Source organism: Brassica napus, unplaced genomic scaffold, assembly GCF_020379485.1.
Source record: "Brassica napus cultivar Da-Ae unplaced genomic scaffold, Da-Ae ScsIHWf_2188;HRSCAF=2841, whole genome shotgun sequence".
Lineage (NCBI taxonomy): Eukaryota > Viridiplantae > Streptophyta > Magnoliopsida > Brassicales > Brassicaceae > Brassica > Brassica napus.
Window position 1 is genome coordinate 1 of NW_026015593.1, and position 11,914 is coordinate 11,914.

Sequence of the window (11,914 nt, forward strand, 5' to 3'; positions counted from 1 at the left end):
TAGGTACCACATCTTTTGGTACGGTACCCTATACGTCCCGTCCTTGCGGTTGAATCGGGCTTCTTGCAGAATCGACATTCTTCTAGCTTCTCATCATCTCCCCAATAGATTATGCAGTTGTCGATGCAAACATCTATCATCTCCGAAGGCAACCCAAGACCATAAACCAGTTTCTGAATCTCATAATAAGAATCAGCAGATACATTGTCTTCCGGCAAATACTCTTTAAACAAGTCCGCCCATTCGTTCATGCAACTTTCAGGTAGATTGTGATCAGTTTTAATATTCATCATTCTAGCAGCTAACGACAATTTAGAGAGACCTTCTCTACAACCACTGTAAAGTGGTTGATTCGCCGCGTTTAACATTTCGTAAAACTTTTTTGCATCTATATTAGGTTTTTCATCTTCATCATGAGCTATGAATGCATCAGCTACCATATCATGAACCCTATCATAATCTACCATCTCCTCCTGATGGTAACTATGTTCATTATGCAAATGATGATCAACCGGTTCTTTTTCCTGAAAATTGCTATTACTACTACTAGCTTCATTCTGATCATAATTAAAACCTTCTCCATGTTGAAACCAGATATAGTAATTTGGCTTGAAACCTCTATTTATTAAATGCTTCCAAACATTTTCACGGTTTGCCAGTTTCGAATTATTGCATATCCGACAAGGACAGAACATCTTACCACTTTCTTGGGCGAGCGGTGTTGAATCTGCTTGATGCATAAATGTCTCCAGACCCGCAAGGTATTCTTTCGTCACTCTCCCGTTAGCATCTCTACGCATATACATCCACTTCCGCAACTCGTAAATAGTCCCGGAGCCAGCCATTTTTTTTTCTTTCACCTTTTTTGTTGTTAGTGTGTTTAAAATGATGTTCAAACATCCATATTTATAGGAAATTTCGAATCTGGTAGTTGTAATTTTCCTATGAATTTACGACGAAATTAATTAGGTGGCAAAAAAAAAACGTGTAACACCTACAAAGTTGGTGGATTCAAAATTTCCTCGCTAAATACACGTAAACTATTTCCTCGTAAATAACACGCAAAGTTTACGTCGTATTTACGAGGAAATAGTTTTTCTCGTAAAATACTCGTTAAATTACATCCACTTTACGACGAAACACTTTTGTCGTTACGTTACGAGGAAATAACGATGACTTTAGTTTTTCACGTAAGTTTCTCGTAAAATCGACGTAAATTTATGAGGATTGTTTTTCCTCGTTAAACTTCCTTGTTAACCATGTGTTTTCTTGTAGTGATCATAAATCGGTTTCGTCATGCCCTCCATCACCAGCTGATTATTTTACTATTTATTTATCTAATATATTACGAAGGTACGGGCTGGGGCTATATATAAAAACTATTTTCCTTCAATTTCTTATAAGATTTCTTGGACGTGTTACTCCTTGACCTAGACACATAGAAAAAGGATCCATATCAAACCCTAAATCGAAACCTAAGCGATTAGGAACTTACTGCGTTAAAAGGTATGTATAATTGGAACTTTATAAGGGTCAACATTATGTAACCAGTTTACATATAGAACAAAAAACGAACAAACTTTAAGTAAAAGAACAACAAACAAATTTGTCGACTCCTACTATAGTATTATCCCACATCCATATTAAATTATTTACGTAAATTATTCTGTCGATAAGTGTAGAAGAAGTAAAGCGAGTCTACTTACTTCAATGTATTTAATATATACTCATTATATTTTATGGATGAAAGATAGATTGATGTTATGATATACCTGTCATTATGCTCGGATTCGTCATGCACGCCATCACCAACTAAATATTTGAGTATTAATTTATAAATTTGATAGATAATCAAAGAACGGGCACGGTCTCGGTCTATATAATAGTTTTTCTTTTTTTTAAATATATGCAAGATGTATTGGTTTTGTGGACGTTACCCTTTGACGCAAGGTTGCTTAGAACCAAAAATCAGAACTTGGATGATTCGGAACTTAATGCACTCACTATAAAGTCTTTGCATTGTTGGATAACACGGCGCCATGCATGATTGCGTAAAATTATAGCATAAAAAGTGAATAATATATGAGATGAGATCACTGATCAAAATTGTAAATTAGAAGATGGGCGAGGCTATAATAATCCACCCCCTACCTGTTTGAGCCTGAAATTGTGAATCAAAATTTGTATTACCGATAAATATACAAAACTAGCTAGGTGATTACAGAGCAGTTGCCTTGGCCAAAATGTGTAGATCTTTTGAGTCTTTGGCGTATGAATTTGTGAAGATCATTTGTTCTGACCAATAAAAAGAAAGGAAAAGGATCAGCTGTTGTCTTCGTTGGTAATGCATATGAGTCAGTCATTGACTGCACAAATAATATATAAGTGGCGGCAGACGGAAATTTTACCGGGGAAAAAAAAAAATATATATATATATATATATATATATATATAACAAAAATATCTACAAAATAATATTACACCATCTTATTAATATTTTAAAATTGTGACATGTGTTAATTTATTTTATAATTAAAAATATATCTACTAAAATATTAACAAAAACGAATTATATTAAAAAGTAATAATAAATAATATTTAATCGTAATTTTCGTTTTTTTAAATCCTAATCAAAAGATTATTGCAAAAGATTATTTGATAATAATTTTGCTTCCAATATTGTGACATGTGTTAAATATATAATGATTAAAAATATATATAATAAGAGAACAAAAACGAATTTTGAAAAAAAACTACTTTTAAAAATTATTTAATACTAAAACAATTTTTTAAATATTTAGTAGTAATATTTTTAGAAATTTTCCTTTTTCAAAATCCTATAAAACAGATTTGAAAACAATTTATTTAATATAATTTTTATTTTTTAAACTTTTAATCAAAATATAATTTTAAAATATTACATTGAGCTTGTTTCTTCAAAATTGCTAATTAACATGATTGTGACACATATCAGTTATATATTTAAAAATGTGATATATGTTAAACTATCTCATAATTAAAAATATATATACTAAAATAATAAAAACAATTTTTCTTAAAAATTATTATTATTATTATTATTATTATTATTATTATGTTTGTTTTAAAAGATACTAAAGATAGAGAATTATAAAAGATAAATATTAACTTTTAAGAAAAAAATGGTAAACAAAAACGAATTGTAAAATCTTACAAGTACAGTAACTTATTTAATAAAAACATGAAGAAAAACTAACTTTAAAATAAATAATATTACTTTTTAAAAGCTTGATTAAAAGAAAATTGTAAAAGCACTCTTATTATTTTCTTATAAGTAACTAATTTTTCCTTTTTAATAGATAATTAATTGTATGTTAAAAAATTATGACCAAAAATAGCTATAAATATTTCACATTTATATTTTTTTACAAAACAGAATAGTATTTACATGAAAAGTATTACTTGAGTATTTTGTTTTAATTTCTAGATACAACTCAACTTTTTATTATACTTATTACATCTTATGATCGTAACATAACTTTTAATTTTGATGTTGTTGTCGTACATGGGTATGTGTGAATATGATGAATATGTGTTTGCATGTATAGACAAAATATATAAATAACTAAACATAATTTTTTCTATTAAAAATAAAATAGTTGTATAAAAATCTAAAAAATAAAATAATTATAAAATAATTAATTTCCTTTTTAAAAGTCCAAATAAAATAAAAATATAAAAATAATCTTATTTTTATTATAATTAACTATTTTTACTTTTAATAATTTTAGGTTAAGAAAATATAAACCAAAATTAACTTCTAATATTTCACCTGATATTATTGTAATATGTGTCAATTAAAAAAAATAGATTGTGAATGTGTCAATAAAAAAAATGCCATTACGTGAAAATAATTTCGTCTTTTCCTAAAATCCTAAATAAAATAGATTTTCTAAAAAGAGAATTGTAAAATTTAATTTAATAGTAATTTTTACTTAAAACAATAAATGATAAAAATGATAGTAACAATTATTTAATTAACAAAAAAAATTGTAAAAATATTAATATTTTTAAAATGACAACTTTTAAAAATAGTTAATAATAACTGGAAATAATTATTTGATAGAAATTTTAGTTTTCTAAATCCTAGACAAAATATAATTGTAACATATTATGTCATATTAATTTTCTTTTCTAAAATCCTAAAAAAAACTGTAAAAGAATATTTGATAGTTGTTTCTTTTTTTATAAAAAATCCTAAACAAATGAAATTTGTATCATATATTTAAGTCTTAATCAAAAAGAATTATAAAAATTTATTTGATAATATTTTTAAGAGAGTATTTGATGATGAACATGATGATAAAAAATTTAATTAACAAAAGATGTGTAAAATTAGTATTGGTACGAATTTTATAATTGTAATTTTTAAAATTATTTTTAATAACTAAAAATAATTATTTGATAGCAATTTATTTTTTTCTGAAAAGATAATTGTAATAGGTTATATGACACTAATTTTCCTTTTTTAAAATCATAAACAAAATTGTAAAAGAGTATTTAATATTATTTTATTATTATTTTAATTGTAAATAAAAAGGATATTATAAAATATAATGTTTTCCGTTTTAAAAAAAAATCCTAACAACATAAAATTGTAAAGACTTATTTAATAAAACATTGAATTAGTCTATAAGAACATGTATAATGTTGTCATTGACTCGATTGGTGTATTTGACATCCATTCTTTTTTACTTTTCATTCAACTTTTTTTATTACGGTTGTGTTTATTTTAAACGTTTAGGTATAGTATTTTCTCTAATCCTAAGTATAAAGTTTATAACAATTCATCTATACACCATGATTATAAAATATAAATATTAACTTGAACTTATGTGTGAAAACGAATTTTAATTATAAAATAAATCTCAAACAACATATGCAAAAAAAAATTATAAAACTATAATAAAAGATTTATTATTTTATAGTTTTTATTAAATTAGAACATCAAACAAAACCAGTTGCAACGCAACAGGCTCATATCTTGTCTTATTATATAAAGCTTGGTACTTCAAAGTTGCTAATTAACATGATCGCGACACATATAATTATATATATTTAGGACTGTGACATGTGTTAATCTATATAATAACTAAAAATATATATTCTATGATATTAACAAAAATGAATTTTATTAAAAATCTTTTATATATGTTATTTAATAGTAATTTTTCTTTTTAAAATCCGAATAAAAAAATAATTGCAAAAGATTATTTGATAATAATTTTTCTTATAATATCGTGATATGTGTTTAAATATATAATGATTAAAAATAGATCATACTAATATAATAAAAACGAATTTGAAAACTACTTTTAAAAATTATTTAAAAGTAAAAACGATTTAAAAAATATTTAGTAGTAATGTTTTTAGAAATTTTCCATTTTCAAAATACTAAAAAAATAGATTTGAAAACAATTTATTCAGTATAATTTTTAGTTTCTAAACTTTTAATGAAAATATAATTATAATATATATACTAAAATAATTAAAACGATTTTTCTTAAAAATTAATTATAAATATCATTTAATAGTCTTATTATTATTACTATTATTATTATTATTATTATTATTATTCTTATTATTATTATTATTATTATTATAATGTTTGTTTTAAAAGGTACTAAAGATAGAGAGAATTATAAAGATAAACATTAAAGTTTTAGAAAAAAATGTTAAACAAAAACTAGTTGTAAAATCCTACAAGTACAATAAATTATTAATAAAAACATGAAGAAAAACTAACTTTAAAATAAATAATATTACTTTTTAAAGCATAATTAAAGAAAATTATAACATTACTTTTATTATTTTCTTATGAGTAAATAACTTTCTTTTTTTTAACAGATAATTGTATGTTAAAAAGTTATGACAAAAAATAACTACAAATATTTCACATCTGTATTTAGGTTTAAGCTTTCACATATTATTTTTACAAACACAATAATATTTACATGAAACTTTTTATTATCCTTATTACATCTTATAATGCTAGCATAAATTTTAATTTTGATGTTATTGTCGTACATGAGTACGTGTAAATATGATAAATATGTATTTGTATGTATAAGATAAAATATCTAAATAATTAAACACAATTTTTCTATTAAAAATAAAATAGTTGTATAAAAATATGAAAGAAATAAAATAATTAATTTCTTTTTTTACAAGTCTAAATAAAATAAAAACAAAAAGTAATCTTATTTTTCTTATAATTAACTAATTTACTTTTAATAATTTTGTGTTAAAAAATATAAACCAAAATTAACTTCAAATATTCACATGCTATGATTGTGAAATGTGTCAATTAAAAAATTAGATTGTGAATGTGTGAATAAAAATTTTCATTATCTGAAAATAACTTCTTCTTTTCCTAAAATCTTAAATAAAAAGAGATTTCTAAAAGAAATTTTTTTCTAATCTTAACTAATTAAGAATTTTTTTTTTAAATCGTGACTAGGGAGAATTGTAAAATTTTATTTAATATCAATTTTTACTTCAAACATTTAATGATAAACATGATAGTAACAATTATTCAATTAACAAGAAAAATTGTAAAAATATTAATGATATTGAAAACAAAAACGAATTTTGAAAACTGAAACTTTTAAAAATAGTTAATATTAACCGGAAATAGTTAGGAATAATTTGCAAAATACCCTATTTAAGACTTGAAATTTGATAATTGCATTTTCTATTTTACTTTTTGAAAAATACACTTCTTTAATTATGAATTGAATTTTTTACCCAATATATTTCAATAATTAAGATATTAATTCGAAATTAATATATAAATTCGGAATTAATAAAATTATAACATTAAAATTATTTTGTTTAAGACAAATATATGTGTTGAGATAAATATGTTATTTTATCATTTAAATTTTATAATAACAAAGGTAAATATGTGAATTATGATTTGTTTTGACTTTATCATGAAGTTTATACAGATTTTCCTTTATTTTATTTTATTCAACTTATATAAACAAGTAAAGTCATGTATACTGGAAGCTGAACATAACTACTTTCTGGAGAACCTAATACCTCTGTCCGAGCATCTTCCCTAGCTTTCCATATCTTCCAATATTTTGAATCAAGACCATATCTCTTTTTCATAGTACTGGAAATCAACTCTGGTTTCATATTTAGACCTGAATTTCCAAACTTTTGCAAAAGAAGCTTACTTATAACTTTGGAAGCAGCTCTCGGTCCACCAGTGTTTCTAGAAAAACATGTATGCTTGTCGATGTACTTTGTTACCCAGAAAAACTCGCTTGTCGGATTAGTCTTGGCAGCTCTAACCATCCAGTTGCAGCTTGTATCCGCACATTTGACAACTAACAACTTCTTGTCTGACTTGCTGACAACAATTCTGAATTTGCGTTCATTCGAAAGCATCCGTATACTCCAAGACAGCTCTGATTTATTTTTGAACCATTGACCCTTTTCAATGACCTTTGCATCATGAAAATTAGAAACTTCCACTTCTGGTTCTTGATTACTCTCCTGTCTATTGACATTCTTATTCTTATTTTCATGCCCTTTTCCATCAACAGCAATATCTTCACGACTGAAACCTTGATCATGGTTCCCTAGGTTTCCATTCTTCACCGAGATGCAAAGACGCATAAGCGTGGATTTACACATTTCACACATAGAAACCAATTGCCGATCATTGTTCACAAAAACAGGTGGTGTATCCTTAGGCATATCTCGAAGCATTGATTCTGGTAGTGCATAGCTAAGTTCTAACTCATTACCCAACCTTTTTTTTTTGAAGAACACTCATTACCCAACCTATTTATACCAAAATCTTCATGAACCATCTCAACGATCTCATCAAACTCCAAGTCTTCTTTAATGGTAAATAATTTACCTCATGCTCTTGTATTCACCTTGAATCTCCATGATTCTTTATTCATCTTCCACTCTCCTAAAACTCCAGCCGAATGCAACATGATTTTCCTAAAAGAAAGATAAAACAGATTTATTGTCAGAATAAAATAGAATCAGAATTAGAAACTGAAATATGATTCATGAATCTACAAACCTCTAAGAGGAAGAATCTGTGAAACTAAGAGAAAAATGGGAAAAATTTCAGAAATGGCTAGGAGAAGAAGACGATACGCGTTTTGATTTCTTTTTTTCAAAATAATAAGAAATATATATTATGTAGATAAATTAAAAAGATATTAGATAGATTCTGTACGATTTTTTAAAAAAACAATTTTTAAACAATATATTAGAAATTACAATTTTTTTTAAAACAAATTTTAACCAATATATTATAAATATTAAGAATGGGCAATTAGGTAAATTTATATATATAAGTGTATTTTCCCAAAAAATTAAATAAGGGTGTAGTTTTCAAATTATAATCTTATTGGAGTGCATTTCTCCAAATTTTCCCAAATAGTTATTTGATAGAAATTCTATTTTTTTTTAATCATAGACAAAATATAATTGTAAAAGATTATGTAATATTAATTTTTTTTTATAAAATCTCTTACAAAACTTTAAAAGAATATTTGATAGTTGTTTTCTTTTTTTATAGAAAAAAAATCCTAAACAAAAAAAATTTGAATAATATTTTAAGTCCTAACCAAAAGAGAATTGTAAAAATTTATTTGATAATATTTTTACGAAATCTCTTTGACATATTTTGCAGAAATTTAAATCCATTTTCAAATTTCAGAACTCGATTCTGATAGAATTCAGAACTCGATCGGACATACTTCTGTCGTTATTAAAAACATCTGAGCAATAAATCATTTTTTTTTGACATAAGCAATAAATCAATTTAAACGAAACTTTGATAGTTTTAACTTTTAATACTAGTCTTTTTTTGTCAACGTTCTGAATATAATCTATACTATACTAAAAGCAGCATATACTCCACTCTAAAGCTATCCACATCAGCAAAAAAATTCAACCAATTAAATGTTTCTATTTTGCCACGTTACATCTTCTTTGTCGACATGGATCAAATGTTTTGGTCTTCTAAAATTTGGTTTCGGCCCATTTAAAAACCATGTTACACTTTCCGACAAAACCCACGCTTTCCCTTTTCAGTCAATAGTCTCTTACGATTCCTCTTTGTAGCCATTGTTCTATTCTTTCCGAATCTCCGTTACTTGCAGTAACTATCCACTCTAAAATCATTGCTTTTGCTCTTTACACCTTCTTACAAGATGTATCTTTCACCTCCTTTTGTTTTCCTCCTGTATGATCTATTTCTCGATTCTTATTGTATACCGTAATCTACGATTTTTTCAGTCGAAGATCAAGCTGTATCCATGAGATCTGCTAAGTCCTCCGGAAAGTTTTATGTCGCTGTGTATTTCACCAACATCTCCTCGGGTACAGCGGAATCTGAACTAGGCTTCCGGTTAATCCGTTTCTGGGAGACGATAAGCACAGCTAAAGGTGGTTTGCTTATTGGCTTGGAGCTTCTCCTTACAGGCAAGCAGGTATCAGATTCTTTACTTCTTCTTCTATTGATCCAAATCAATCTAGGTCACCACTTCTTGATTTCTTGATTACTTCTTAATCTTCTTCGCAGAAATGGCTACGCACAACTCGAAATCTACCGCATCAATATTTTTCTCCCGTTCTTAGTGGTTTGTAAATTTGTCGTTTCATCGCTCCAATGTCACAAAGAAACTATTTGAATTTACATTTCTTGCCACTACTCACAGGTTTCGCAGCTGCGGTTTGGACATAGCTGCAACAGTTATCTTCTTTAAAAAAAAACAGCTGTGATCAAGTCAATTTTTCCAGGCATCCAGATGATTATTAAGAAAAAAAATTGTTTGAGCTGGAATCTGAAGTTTGTGTCCTGGAAAGCCTCTGGCAGCTGAAACTGGGGTAAAATTCTGTATTCTTTTATCTTTAACTTGGATGGGAGGTATTATTTTGTTGTTCAAAGAGTTGAATCCAAACAGCCTTTAGGAGAAGAAGCAAAAATTTACCTGAGAAAAGTTATACAAGAGCTTTATGTGTAGGTTTTTTTCTTAAATACGTAGGTGAAACTCTGAACACCTTGCTCCTGCAAAAAGTCGCATTTGAATCTGTAAGTTGTGTACGCCTTGGTCCTGTTTAGTCTTTGCATGTTTAAGAAATTCAAACTGGCTTGAAGTTGACTGTTTACAGTCTCTTTAACCGCTGTAGTTAGTGTGAAGGTTTGTTGCTGAGTTTATTGCATAGATCCATTTTCATGTGTGGATTGTTTCAACAAACCATCATTAAGACTCTGTCTTGGCTACCCGCAAATAGATTGAGAATTCACTTACAAACTCAAAGGAACAGCAATGCTCTCTATTCAGAGATCATGTTGAGAGATCCCAGAGCTTTTTACACAGATTTCTATCATGCTCGCTGGAACTGGAAGCACTGCTCTTTTCACTGTGATTTGTAGCTTTGCTTCAAGGCGTGTACCCTTTTGCGCAAACAAGTTCTTCAAGACTGTACTTGGTTTCAGTTTGGTCATACTGCTTTGGGCTGTGGATAGACTCGGGAGGTGATTACTTAGCGCATACTTCTTCCATGGGAAGACATTCTGATGTTTGATTGTGTTCTTGCGATCAATGAGCCTTACTTAATCAGCAGCTCCTGCTGGTAACCCCATCTTAGTTTTTTATAGAACCCCCATAACTATCGGCAAATCTGCAACCATTTCTGATATTTCTGTTGACATGCAGGTTGTGGCTTCTAAGTTGGCAACAAGAACAAGAGTAATCTCAGAGGAAGCAAAAGGCACGACCAAGTACTTTATATTCTTATAAGAAACATCTTTGCTCCTATGTAAACTATATATGTTTCTCCAATGACATGAAGAATATATAAATTGGTTTTTGTTTGTGTGATCAGGAACAAACAAAAATTTTGAATATAAAGCATGTTACAGAAGACTTATTCTTTTTAGTTTGAACTGCACGTGATGGTCAAAAGAAAAAATTAGATGATTTGTAACGTAGAATGAACAACTGATTTTGATTTATTTATTTTATCTAAGTAGAGAAAGAGGAAAAATAGAAAGTAATATTAGTGAAGGAGATAAGGATTAGTGTTAATGTTGAAAATATCTACCCCAGTACCGAAATAATGTTTGTGTTTTTGTGTAGTATTCACGTTTTTAATTAAATTAGAAATTGCATATTATAACAAACTAACATCAATTAACAGTTCAATAAGAAAATAATGCAAATTAAATACTTTTGTTTATCTCACAAAGAGAATATTGTGACGTTACATCATTTTAAAAACCAGGAAAATATACAAAAAAAATAAAAATTTAACAAAATAAATATTTGTTACAGTAATATATTAAAGCAATTCAAATTTTAAATTGAATTGAAAAGTAATTTAAATTGTTAATTGTAGACAAAAACATTCACACTAAAGAGAGCATAAACACAAATGTTTTTAGTTGTTTTTTATGAGCAACACATATATTCCATACCAAAAGTTTAACATTCATGCCAAAAACATGTCATCATTAAATTATTACACAATGTTTGATTTTTTCCTGAATAATTTCCTAAGCAAAGGAATTAAAAATTCTTTGTCAACATTAACAAAAGTGGGAACAGAAAGTATATATACACGGATGCAAAATAACATTACCATTAGACTGTTTTACTGCGTTATTAAGAGACTAGGAGACCAGTGGCTCATACATATTTAACACCTACATATACATATACTTTTTCCAAAAAATAATAAAAATAACACCTACATATACATATTATGTTATTTAATGTTTTGTACATATTTAAATAAAAAGTGTTACTAACTAATTATTAGAGTCTTATAAGTATAAGATATATGAAGATTAATATACTAGGTGTTATGCCCGCATATGTGTGCATAGTGT

The 11,914-nt window shown here is 26.9% G+C and overlaps 1 long non-coding RNA gene across 4 annotated transcripts; it reads left to right on the forward strand.

Annotated features, from left to right (window-relative positions):
• Nucleotides 1-8,964: 8,964 nt before the first annotated feature.
• LOC125600310 lies at nucleotides 8,965-10,953 on the forward strand. Of its 4 annotated transcripts, none has more exons than XR_007333706.1 (5): nucleotides 8,965-9,509; nucleotides 9,602-9,659; nucleotides 9,738-10,111; nucleotides 10,210-10,656; nucleotides 10,740-10,953. It is a non-coding gene; the product is annotated as an uncharacterized LOC125600310 (long non-coding RNA). The 4 variants fall into 4 exon arrangements; XR_007333705.1 differs by having other exon boundaries at nucleotides 8,975-9,232; nucleotides 9,316-9,509; nucleotides 9,738-10,656; XR_007333704.1 differs by having other exon boundaries at nucleotides 8,985-9,509; nucleotides 9,738-9,906; nucleotides 10,065-10,656.
• The last annotated feature ends 961 nt before the right edge of the window (nucleotides 10,954-11,914 follow it).